General features: G+C 41.6%; 1 protein-coding gene across 1 annotated transcript in view; it reads left to right on the top strand.

Moving 5' to 3' along the window:
- Nucleotides 1–13,068, top strand: part of PRKG1 (protein kinase cGMP-dependent 1) — a 1,334,778-nt gene that overhangs the window by 258,571 nt on the left and 1,063,139 nt on the right. The gene's annotated exons all lie outside the window — the stretch shown is intronic.

Below are 13,068 nucleotides of genomic sequence, written 5' to 3'. Positions count from 1 at the left end.
AGTGTCCAGCATGTGGAAAACACTTAAGGGCTTCTTGATTGACTGAATTCAACCCTTTCATGTTGCTGGTGAGGAAAGGAGGACTTACAGAGTGACCTGGCCAAGGTCACCCAGGCAGTAAGCAGCATAGAAAGGATTCAAACCCAGATCATCTAACTCAAGCTCAGTGTTCCTTCTGCTCCTCAGGACTTCAGCACAAGCCATACCAAGTCTCATGCTCTTGAATGGGAATAGGTCTGGTGTTGCCTGGGCTGCCCTGTTTTCTAGAACTCAAGTGGAAAGATAAGGTGCTAACAAAATAGGAATCTGGGTTGGTCCATTTGGTGGACGAGGTCACTCTACACCCATCTTTTATTTTTGCTGCCTCTGTTCTTGACTCATCTGGGGACATGGACACACAACCCCATAAAGTGACTCAGGCTGTCAGGAGGTCTTGATGAAGGGCTCTTCAGTCATCAGTGCAGTGTAATCAGCACAGGCTCTGAGGGGCAGCCTGACTCCAAGGACACCATGTCTGGGGACAGGTGTGCACACCAGCCAATCAGGGAGCAGCTTGCCAAGCCAGGATCTTCCTGGCTTCCAACGGCAGATGGCTGTGATTTATCAGTGATAACGTACTTCAGCTGAACCTCCATACCAGTTTGCCGGCAAAATTCACCTTATGGTCTTTTGATGAGAGTCATATTAACCAACACAGAGATGAGTAACTTAGCAGTGGGATTGGTTCTATAGCCTTTTACTCTAATAAGGAATTATGACTCATTACTCATGAAGCAGCTGCTTACCAGGTGGGGCATGCTGTTCTTGCAGTGGCAACGGTCCCAATAAGTACAGGAGGGTAAATGGTATGTGTAGTGAAGAACCTTCCGGATTTGCTATGTGCAATTTTTCTTGCAGCTAAACTCTTTGCTAATACCATAGGAAAGCTCAGACTTTTCATAGCCCACAGGTAAGCGCTGTCCATCCATAAGTGACATTTGAAAATGGACAAAATTATTAGCCAAAGGGTGCTTTATGGCAGAGCTTCCTGAGAAGAAAGCCAGTGATAATAATCATAGCAGACATCTAATAGGAAAGGGAAGAGGAAAGGGCATAAGCAGTTATTCCTACTATGTGCCAGGCACCGTGCTAAGTGCCTTACAAGTATTATCTCATTTGACTCTCAACTCTGGGAAGTTAGAGCTTTGCATATTACCTTCATTTTTTCAGATGAGGAAACTGAGGTTCAGAGAAAGGAAAGAGTTTGCCCATATTTCACAGGCAGTGAAAGATCTGAGCAGGATTTCCACCCAGCTCTTTTGGATTCAAACTCCAGTGTTCTGTTCATTAAGTCACAAGACAAGCAGATGCATATAATAACTAATAACAGAAATTTACATAGCACTTTAAGTTTTTCAAAGCACACAGGCATTATCTTTGTCTGATATTTACCCTAGCACTCCAAGGTGAGTCATATAATGGGGCCACCCCCATTTTAGAGGTGAGGAGATGAACTCTAGAGAGGTGGCTTCATCTTTCTGCAACGAAGTTAGGCTCCTTGGCTGTTCTGGGTAGGAACTGGATTCTTGGTCTCACTCAGGATGCTATTTTTCATATTAATTATCATGTAATAAAAATATTAAAGGAGAAAAAGTTAGAGACGCATCTCAATAGTTCAATTTGCCATTCTCCCTTTGTCCTGCCTCCCATGAGGGATCTCTCCCCTGGGCAGCACGATTCATCTCCATTTTTATGAACTTTCCATCTCAAACCTGTTCCATTGTGACGCTGCTCTGCTAGCAGCGATAAACACTGAGGAAGACACAATAACTTTTCTCCAGTGACAGAGAAATGAAATCATAAAAGATAATGAAGAAAAAAGGAAACCTCAAAATAGGAAGGGGCCAGCAATGAGAGGCTGGGGCAGCAGAGTTTCTAGGCCATTTGCCAATTAGAGGATCCCGAATTTCAGAGCTCGGACAAAGCCTCGAAGGCAATTTAGTGTAACCTCTTCATTTTACAGAAAAAGATACTGAACTACAGAGAGGTCAAATGACTTGCCCCAATTCTCACAGCTGGCCGGTGATACCCTTGGACCTTAGGTCTCCATCCTTGTGAGAATCCAATGAGATAACGTTAAGGCACTTAGCAAACCTTGAAGCTCTGTAGAGATGCTAGCTATTGTTATTTTAAATCAATTGCTTTAATTTTAAATTTAAGTGAACAATTTTACATTAATCACGTAGTTTATGTTGTTAAGTCACGGCTGACTCTCTGGGACCCGTTTGGAGTTTTCTTGGCAAAGATACTGCCGTGGTTTGCCATTTCCTTCTCCAGCTCATTTCTTGCCCACGGTCACACAACTAGTACATGTCTGAGGTTAAATTTCAACTCAGATCATCTTGATTCCAAACCCAGCATTCAATTCACTGTGCCACTTAGTGACAAGCTATGAATTACTTTGTAATATTATTATAATTAATTACTTTACTGTGTGCTTTTTCATTGTGGGAGCACAAAGCCTTAGCAATTGCCATTGTGACCATGGGGCATAGCCTTTGCTTTATCAAGTTGGCCAAATGGGCTATTATACATTTAGACAAGCAAAATCTCTTGCTTCTTTCGAATCCCTGACCTCCTCCCCTCAAAAAAAAAAAAAAGTCTTCCAGTGGCCTTTATTGAAAGTTAAGGCAAATCATTTAAGCATTTTAGGATCACGAAATCTATAGCTAGAAAGGCTTTTAGAGGTCATCAGACTAGAGATTTAGGGCTGGGAGGGGCCTTGGAAGCCACCACGCACAACCTCTGGATTTCACATTTGTGGACTCTGGAGCTCAGATGGCGGACTGACTTGTTCCCGTACAGGTAATAAGAACCACGGACTAGTATCAAATGAGCTTTGCCATTGTTCCTGAATGGGGAGGGGAATGCATAGTCATCCCTCCTCCTTCTCTCACTGTTCTTTTAATTTCTTGGACCTAAATGCCCCTCTCTAATCACCATTACCCTCTGTGTATTGTTTCTGTCATTAGAAGGCAAGTTTTTAAGGGGCAGGGACTCTGCATTTTTTAAAAATTAATTTAATTTTAGTTTTCAACGTTCACTTCCATAAGCTTTTGTTTTAAATTTTCTCCCCCTCTTTCTCTGCCTTCCTCCCCAAGATGGTGTGCAATCTGATAAAGGCTCTACATATACATTCCTATTAAACATATTTTCACATTAGTCATGTTTTAAAGAAGAATTAGAACCAATAGGAGGAACCACAGGAAAGAAGCAACAAAATGAAACAAAAGAAAAAGAGCAAACAGTATGCTTCAATCTACATTCAAACTCCATATTTTTTTTCTCTGGATGTGGATAGCATTTTCCATCATGAGTCTTTTGGAGATGTCCTAGATCCTTGCATTGCTGAGAAGGGCTGTCTATCAGAGTTAGTCATCTGTATCCCCCACATTTTGCTCAGTGTTTAGTAAGTACTTACTGAATGCCTTTTTACTTGTAAGTGGCACAGGCAAGATTCAAACCCATTTTCTCTAGCTGTAGATGTGTCCCTGTTTCCCACATCATTAATGTTTTAGATTACTCAGATGTGAATAGAACCTTTTTCTCTTATTGAGGAATTTATAGTATCTACAAACAGCTGGAAATAAAATTTATCACTCTGATTTTAGCTTGCTCACTGCAAAGTGCCATGGTGGGCTCTGAGTTAGGAAATTGAAACTCAAGGATGCCAAGCACGCTGTGAGAGGAGCGCCTGCTGAAAGCTACCTGGGTGCTTTTTGTGAGCAGCTGCCCAGCGGGAGGTAAATACAACCATTTGTGGAAAATACAACTTGCTAAATTTAGAGAATAAGTCTTTCAAAGGCCCTCTGCAGCCCCTTTCAAAGGAGTACCTCCCACTTACAGATGTTGCTTTTCTGCATCTCATTCCAGTACATGAGGGCAAGTGTTTGCTTTCTCTAAATTCTCCAGTCTAAGACAGTCATCTGAGAGTAACCATCTTTCCTTTGCTGCCATGAAACTTGGAAATTCTAGCAGAATCACTGCAGAATCTATGTCTGGTGCTCTCCGTGGTGCAAATGACAGGCTTGTTGGAAGGGACTTTTCTGTAGTGTTTGAACTGCTTGAAGGTAGAGACTGTTGGCCATTTTGTCTACACCCCCAGTCATGTGCATTTCACAAATGCTTTTTGGATTTGATCTTGGTGATAATTTAGTCTACACTCATGTTTTGTAGCTGAACAAATTTGAGTATCAGAGAGGGAAGACACTTACCCAAGTTATACAGATCGTATATGGAAGAAGGATTTGAATACAGGTCTCCAGACCATTAAAAAAAATCATATTCTCCAAATTATATTACATGGCTGAGGATAATGCACCTCAGAAGTTTCTCATTTGTGGATGACCCAGAGGTCTACATAGACATGTGAGTACAAAGCCCCCAATTTACAGAGAAGGAAACTGAGACTCCAGGTGGTTAATTTGCTTGCCCAAAGTGACACAGTAAGTGGCTGATCTGGGATGCAAACCCAGGTCCTTTGATCCCAGATCCAATGGTTTTATAAATGATAATAATAATATTAAAATTTACACATATATCTCATATATATACTCATATATTGTTCTATTGTCTCAGTCGTATTTGACTCTTCATCTCTCCATTTGGGGTTTTCTTGGCGACGATACTGGAGTGGTTTGCAATTTCCTTCTCCAGCTCATTTTTACAGTTGAGGAAACCGAGGCAAAGGGGTTAAGTGACTTGTCCAGGGTCACACATCTAGCAAGTATTTGAGGCCATATTTGAACTCAGGTCTTTCTGACTCCATTGCGCCACCTAGCTGTGCTGTCATATATAATACTATTTAAATAGCAATTTTGTTACTTCTACAGAACAGGGAATTTATTTGTCTTAAGAGTTTCTGCAGTTTTGAATAGACCACTGACATTCCTTCGTCAGGATAGACCACTGATAACTGAATATAAACATATTTGCTTTCTTTTGAAATTCTATGTTTTTTATTTCACATAATTTGAAAACATTCTAGGAAGGGTCCAGTAGGCTTCACCATACTGCCCGAGTAGTCTTAACAACAACAACAAAAAGTTTTACAACTCCTGCCTTAGTTGATTGTTTCATTTTAGGTCATGAGATCACAGATTTACAGTTGGAAGCAATCTTAGAGGGCATTTAGTCCACCCTTCTCCCCAATTTACAGATCAGGAAATTGAATGAAACTCAAAAATATTTAGTGACTTGCTCAGGATCCCACAGCTAGTTAAGTGCCTGAGGTAGCATCTGAACCCAGATTTTCCTGGATCTAGATCATCATTCTTTCCACAGACTCGTTTCAGTTTCTGTGGATGAGAAAATCAAACAAATTATTTCCTGGTAGTCAAAAGTTTAGTGATACTCCTTTTGTTCTTTTATCCCTGGTCCTCTGATGATAGATTAGAGCAGTCTGGTATGATGGATAGAGTCAGGTAAACCTGAGTTTGAATTCCATCTAAGACACTTACTGAATATGTGACTCTGGGCTTCAATTTCTTCATCTAAACACTGAGGAGAATGGGTGTGATGACATCTAAGATCCCTTTCAACTTTAAATCTCTAAACCTATAAACTAAAGTGCAGCTACTGACTGATATGGAGAAGGATACTTCGATATGAATTCCTTATTTGTAAGTTGAGGGATTGGCCTGATGACCTGTAAGGTCCCTTTGCATCTCTAAACCTATGCTTCTGTGATTCCTCCACAGAGTTCACAAGATTATTGTGTGTAAAGGATTTTCCAAACTTTAGGAGCATCTTGGTGCATGTTGGCTAGAGGTCCTGGTGAGAGACCAGGTTGGCATACACTGTCAAGCTGTGGGCTACTGGGCCAATCACTTAACCTTTCAGAGCCCCTGGCAACTCTCTGAAGGCATGAGTGGTCAAGAAAGTGCATTGGTAGAGAATGTTTACTCAGCAGGCTTTCCCTATACTGATAAAGTCTCAGCTCCGGTCCAAAGAACAAGAAGATCTGGCATTTCCATGCCATTTTAAGGTTTGCATAAAACTTTGCACGAATACATTGTCTTGTATGAAGGATGCTGGTAAGCTGGAGAGCATCAGGAGGACAACTGAGATGGTGAAGGTCCTCAAGTTCAAGTTCGTGTTATGTGATGATCAATTGAAGGAGCTGGGTTTGTGTCACCTAAGAATGAGAAGACCTCGAGGAGGGGAGAGCTGTGATATCTGCCTTTGAGCATGTGCAGGGATCTGATTTAGAAGAGATTAGCGTTGGGTTATTGGGCACAGAGGGAAGAACTGGGGCCAGTGGGGAAAAAAGACAGACAGACAGACAGACAGAGAGGTAAGTACAGCATGCATTTATTTTGTGCCAGGCACCGTGCTAAGTGAAAACAAATAAGATTGACCTGCCCTTGAGAAGCTTACATTTTGTAGAGGAAAGAGGCCAATTCTGGCTTGTCACAAGGAAAAATTTCCTAACGAGGAGTGCTCCCTCAGTGTGGAATGAGCTGCCTCAAGAGGGGGCTGTTTTCCCATCACTAGGGGTCTTCAAGCGAAGGCTGGATTGACCGCTCATTGGGGATTTAGATGAGAGAATACATTTTTTTTTGGTGTTGATTGGACTAGATGAATGCTAAGGTATTTTTCGAGCTCAGAAATTTTGCAATTCTCTCTGTTCCATCATACAAGGGACTTTGAATGCTGCCAGAGAAAAGCCCAGAATAGTTAAAAGTCACAAGGCCTGGCAATAAAATGTTTTCTGTTGTAGTTAGGCCAAAGAAAAAATGATGAGACTCTTCCAATTCGGGCATATTCAGAACCAAAATTAAATGTTAACAATGAAGAAAGTTGAATATGGGCTGTTAACTCATTCAGTGAAAAAAACTACTTGGTAAGCATTTGGGCAAGAGCTCAGAAACAGAACTTTATGATTTCTGAAGGCACAAGAGATAATATCAAGAGACTGACCAGCTGCTCAGTAGAAACACAGATGAATAATTAAAAATAGCCTTGAAGTTTTCAGCCAGAATATTAGCCCTTCTCTAACCTCTGAGAAGAAATAACTTCTTAAATAGTATGTAACCCAGAAACCAGAAGTAAATAATAGAATTGAAATCTGAGCAAACAATGTCAGAACAAACCAACCTCATAAGGTTTTTTTAAAGGAACAAATGGGAATTGAGAAGCAACACCATTTCACACCTTCCACTGCCAAACAACACATTAATAAGTATGCACAGAAATTCCAGGTGGGGGCTTTCCAGGTGTGCCATTTATAGAAGACACAGTGTGAAAAGGTTATGAGGTAGGGATGGAGTGAGGTGGGAGAGGAAACATATGTAGCCAAGCAGTTCAGTTTTGATATTGACCATTTAGCTTGTTATATGTGTTTGACTGAGTGGGTATTTTTCTTTCATTTTCAAAAATCCATTTATAAACCTCCTGTACCTGTTTGTTGCTTAGGTGAGTTTAGGTGGAATGGTGGTCCTCAGCTGTAGTGAGATCTTCTAGAAAATAATATCCAGAAAATAATGAATAAAGAGAAAAGGATCTGGGCAGTTGGGGGAGAGTTATGGAAGACAATAGAGTTAATTTGGAAAAAAAACAAAAACAATTTGAGGAGGTAGGATTCTTAATTAGTAGCCCAACTTGGAAAGGAAGTTATCGGCCATAATAGCAAGGAGAGGGGAAATCAGCCTGACTGAGATATAACAGGACAGTGGTACTAGAAAAATCTGAAGTACTTCAGGGCCCCTGGAGGGCAGGATCTGTACTAGAAATTGCCTGGTCTTGAAAACCTCATGGGAAATGCAGACGGAGAGATTCCATTGTGAGTTATTTATCTCCTAATCAGAACCAAGTTTTATGCTGAGATGACTCCTTGCACTGGTGTGTCCTTTGCTTTATATATACTTGTACCTGGGAAAAGGTGTTTCATTATACATAGAAATAAGGGCCCAGAGCACATTTCTGTCTTGTGGACAGAGGTCAGAAGAAATGTTTATTGTAAGAAATGGTAGATGTTCGTGGAGTTTGGGGTCTATTTCATTTTTATTTTTGTGTCAACTCTTTTTAGCACAGCCCTTGGCACATAGCATATGCTTCATAAATACTTGCTGAAGCATTAATTTCAAGAGAGGGGAAACTGTAGCCATTAGAACTATTCAGCCATAGAATGGGCTGCCGTGGGACATAGTGGCTTCCTTCTCACCGCCAGGCCTCCAAGCTAAGGCTAGATGAGCACTTGTCAGAGAGATTGGAAGGACAATTCTTGGTTAGATACACATGGGACTAGAAGGTTTTTGAGGTTCCTTCTAATTCTCATATTCTATGATTTTAGGGGCAGTGTGAGATGGTCACCAAAAGGCAAATTTGATCTCAGCCTGGATGAGTCAGGCTATATGGCACTAGGAAGCTGGTAGACCTGGTTAGACCCCAGCTGGCATTTTGTGTTCAATTCTAAGCATCATATTGTAGAAAGAACATTGATAAGCATTTGGAAGAAGGTAATAGTAATAATAATAACAACAATAATGATAGTAAATTGTAACAATAATGACAGTAATAAGTTGCTTTTGTTTGACTCTGTGTTTTGCAAAGCACTTTACAGGTATCTCATTTCATCCTCACAACCATTTTGGGATGAAGATGCTTTTATAATTCCCAGTTGTTAAGATGTAAAAACTGAAAGTCATACATCTATTAAGTGTCTGAGGCTCACATTTGAACTCAGGACTTCCTGACTTCGGGTTCAATGCTTCCTTCACTGGGCCACTTACCTGCCTAACCAGGTGAGCAGGATGAGAGAAGAGAGAAGAGTTTGAAAATGATGTGCCCTGAGGCTTAGCTTGGAAACAAAGAGGAAACAACCTGAACCATGAGGAGGTTTGATATGGAGAGTAAGTCACTTAGGGAAAGCAAAGTGGCTCTCTCTAAGTATTCGAAGGGATGTAGAGGAACACGTTTTGATCTGCCTGTGCCCTGATGGATGCAGCATTGGAGGGAATTTGCAGACAGGCAGACCTGGGCTTCCTGGGAGGCAGACTTTCCTAACCATGACTGCTTTTCCGAAGTGAAAGGTACTGCCTTGGGGGTGCTGGGGGTTCCCTTGGCAGAAGGTTTGAAGCAAAGGCCGGATGGCCACTTGTCAGGTGTGTTGTAAACCAAATCCTTGTTTAGGAAAAGGTTAGACAAGTCCTCTGTTCTCTGTTCTACCTCTGAAATTCTGTGATTTCCTGAAATGAGGGGAGTGTGGGACAGGGATGAGAGGAAGTGTTACATTTCCAATTTCTAACTATCAGGAAAAGTACCAAGCAGTCACCGGTGGCCAGCCTCGGTCAGGTCCCTCCGACTGGGTCTCTGACTCTTTCCTATCCAATCCCGTCCTGTTGCTATTCACACCTCTGCACATCAGGGCTTGTCATGTGTCTCTCCTCACCAGAGGAGACTCAGGTGGTGTAAATGGAAACACAGCAAGTGCCTTGGAGTGAGGATATTGAGAGTCTGAATCTCTCTACCTTGTTTGTAAGCCAGTAGAAAGCTTACCATAGTGAGGTTAGCAAGCCTGGTGCTCAGACTTCTTGCAACAGAATGGGGGGCAGAATGATTACACCTTACTCTTTAGCATCTATACTACTAAAGGACAGAAATGACATAAGAGATTCATCATAAATCATTTGTCTACCAACCTCAGGAATGTAATGGACAGAGGCAGGAATGGTGGCTAAGGAAAGAATAGAAGATTTACCATCTCAATTGTGAACCTTTATTTCATTGTTTTTGTGAGTTTTTAGTTCTTGAGTCCCCAACGGTTCTCAAAAGGCAAAGTTGGTCCCTGGAGAGGCAGTGTGGATATTAGGGGGTGTAATACGAAGAGCCCTACATTTGGAGTCAGAAGATGGGTTCAAATCTCAGATCTGCCTCTTACTACTAAAGGACCTTGGGGAAGTTAATTAACTTCTTGGCTTCAGTTTCCTCATCTGTAAAATGAAGGGGCTGGCTGATCTCTCAGGCCCCCTCCCATTCCGAATTTGAGATGCAGTGATACTGAGACAAACAGATAATTAACATACCGGGTAACCTGTAAGGGCCTTAATTAAGGGATGTTAATGAGTCAGGAAGATTTTCATAATTCTGCTCAGCGATGAGATACATTGAAACAATTCAGATAGCAGCACATGCCCACTTCCTCCTAGGCCAATTGTGGCACATGTCTATAATTCCTGTAATTGGGAAGGCTGAGGCTGGTGGACAGTTTGAGCTCAGGAGTTTTGAGCTTCAATGAGGGTAATGTGATTGGGTGTCTACCCAACACAATAGCATCTACCATCATTGTGAGGAACAAATGAGATAATGTATATAAAGGGTAGCTATTTTTCAGCTGCACTGTAGAGATTCATGTCCAGGCATAGGTTGGACTATGTGACCTCAAAGGTCCTGTTAAGTTCTTTGATTCTGTGGTTCTAGCTGTATGAGATCTGTTGTAATCACATTAGTTCTTTATATTAAATGAAGAGACTGAACTGTTAAGGGTTAGTCATTTGTAGGAAAACAGGTTTATCTTTCTTTCTTGTTCTTTCAGAAAATAATATCCCCCTTCCAAAAAAATGGCTTTGCATTACAGAAAATAATGAATAAAGATAAAAGGGTCTGGGCATATGGGAGGGGGTTGTGGAAAAGGGTAGCACTAATTTGGTAAAAGAGGAGATAGCAAAGGGTCCTGCATTGGCGGCCCAGCTTGGAAAGGAAGCTAGCGGCCAGAGAAGCAAAAAGAAGGGAAATCAGCCTGTTGCTTAAGGAAGGGTCACTGGCCTAGGTCCAATATGGAGCAGGTCGATGCATTCATGCACATCAGCAATGAGATTGGGTCCATGAGTGGCTGCTGCATTCCCAGCCTGTGTAGGGCTGTAGATAGAGGGACTTACAAACAAGTAAAATTAAAATAAAAAAGGCCTCTCCTTCTGAGTCACCCTTCAATATGCATTCTACTTGTTACTAAGAGATTCCAAGACAGGCTTCTGCATCATTTCAATCACCTGGAATTTCAACATCAGGGCTGGCCCAGTTCACTCACATTTCTAGGGAAGATATACACAAGAAAACAGTCCAATTTCTGGCTTATTTCTACCACCCATAAAATGTCCCCTGGAGCCCTGCTTTGGGGCACCCTTTGGGCCTGGCATTCAATCCATCAAGTCGATTTTAATGCCGATCAAAAGGTATTTGTTCCTTAGGACCAAGATGACTTTGTACTAATTCAGTCTTGTAACTTGTCTGGCCTTAATAGGTCTAAACCCTGAGGGATGGGCTAGGCAAGGATCTTCTCTGCTCTTGATGGCCCTGAACTTATTCATTGCCTTTTGGCCAAAATTCAATTGAAATTAGATCACATTTGCAATAAAAACCTTTGCAAGATTACAACAATAATAATAATTTACATTTATGGAGATATTTTGATTTTCAAACCTTTTTAGTTTATTATATCATTTGAGCTTCACCACAACCCTGGGTGGTAGGTGCTATTATTATCCCCATTTTACTGATGAGTAAGCTGTAGGTATAAGAAGGTAAGTGATTTATTTACCCAGGGTCCCCTGGTTACTAAATGTCTGGTTAAGATTTAAGCCCAAGTCTTTTATTCTGACTCCAAGCCCAGGACTCTGTCCATTATGTTTTTAAGATAACCTGGTTTGTTGTGGACAGACCATGGGTCTTTTTATTTTTTCAATACACCACTTTCAAAACAACCCTTCCTTTCGGAAGTTTAATTCAGCTAGTACTTATTAAGCTCCCACTGTGTGTCACACACTGTGTTAGATTAGGAATTTTTTCTGAGATGAGTTGGGAGGGCCTTATAATTTCTCCTATAAAACCACAATCATCATCATCATCATTATTATTGCTGTTCTTGGAGAAGCAACCTTACACTGAAAATCTTGTCCTCTGAGAATTTGGCAGCTACATTCCTGAGACTTTGGACAAGCCAGGTGAGGATGATGCTTTCTATCTCCCCATCATCCAGCCAGGCTGAGCACCAAGAGACAATGAGAATGTCTGTGCCTGGGATCCACAGACCTCCTGCCTGCTCCCTGCATCCTCGTCTGCCTTTGCTTAGCAACTGGAATATTGCAGGCTCTATGGTTCTCGCCATTTTCCCCTCTCTCATTTTGATAAAAGGAACTTTAGGACATAAGCCAGAGCCTGTAAAATATTCCTCATTTTTGTTGAGCTTCTGATTAGAACCCTGTTCATGGAATAGCAAACTTGTAGCTGTATATCCATAGGGAACTCCCCTAACTTCTCTGAGCCTCAGTTTCCTCATCTGTAAAATGATGTTACCTATAGGAATTGATTCCTTTTCACTTGTATCCCCAGGGCCCAGCACATAGTAGGTACTAAAAAAATGCTTTTTTAATGCTTGAGTGATTGATAGGACCTACTTCAGTCAATCTCTTAACAAGCATTCATTAAGTGAATACAGTGTGCCAGGCACCTTGTTAGGCACTGTAGATGTGAGGACAAAAATTAAAAAAAAATTCCTGCCCTCAAGGAGACTACATTCTGCAAGGTAAGATGACATATATAAACATACAAAAAATATACAAATGGAAAAGAGAGGTAATTTGGCAGTGGGAAGATCTGCAGGATCAGGAAAGGCCTCATATCTGAGGTGATGCTTACACTGAGTCTCGGGCTGTCATGAGGCTCTACTGAAATCATGTTCACATGATGTTCTGCTAACCTTTGGGCAACTGACAAACTGTTCAGTTATTAATTCCCTGCTGTATCTCTGATTCCCTGTTCTCTTCCCTCCCGCATCTTTGTGACCCCTTCACTTCCCTCCCCTTCTTCTGGTCGTTTTCCTCCCTTTTCTCTACTGGCTTCCCCTTCCCTGTGGGCCTTGGCCTCTTCTGGGCTTCACTTCCTTCTGGCTGCCCATTTCCCCTCCTAGCTGCCTGCCCATGCTTCTATGAGATCAAGTGATGGGGCTGGAGCCCAAACAGAAGCACCTTAGCTAGAACGTTAGCAAGCTAGAACATTAGCAAGCTAGAATGTTAGCAAGCTAGAACGTTAGCA

Source organism: Vombatus ursinus, unplaced genomic scaffold (genome assembly GCF_900497805.2).
Source record: "Vombatus ursinus unplaced genomic scaffold, bare-nosed wombat genome assembly UNPS02014847.1, whole genome shotgun sequence".
Taxonomy (NCBI): Eukaryota; Metazoa; Chordata; class Mammalia; order Diprotodontia; family Vombatidae; genus Vombatus; species Vombatus ursinus.
The sequence above is the reverse complement of the archived record's forward strand: the minus strand, read 5'-3'. Positions and strand labels throughout refer to the sequence as shown.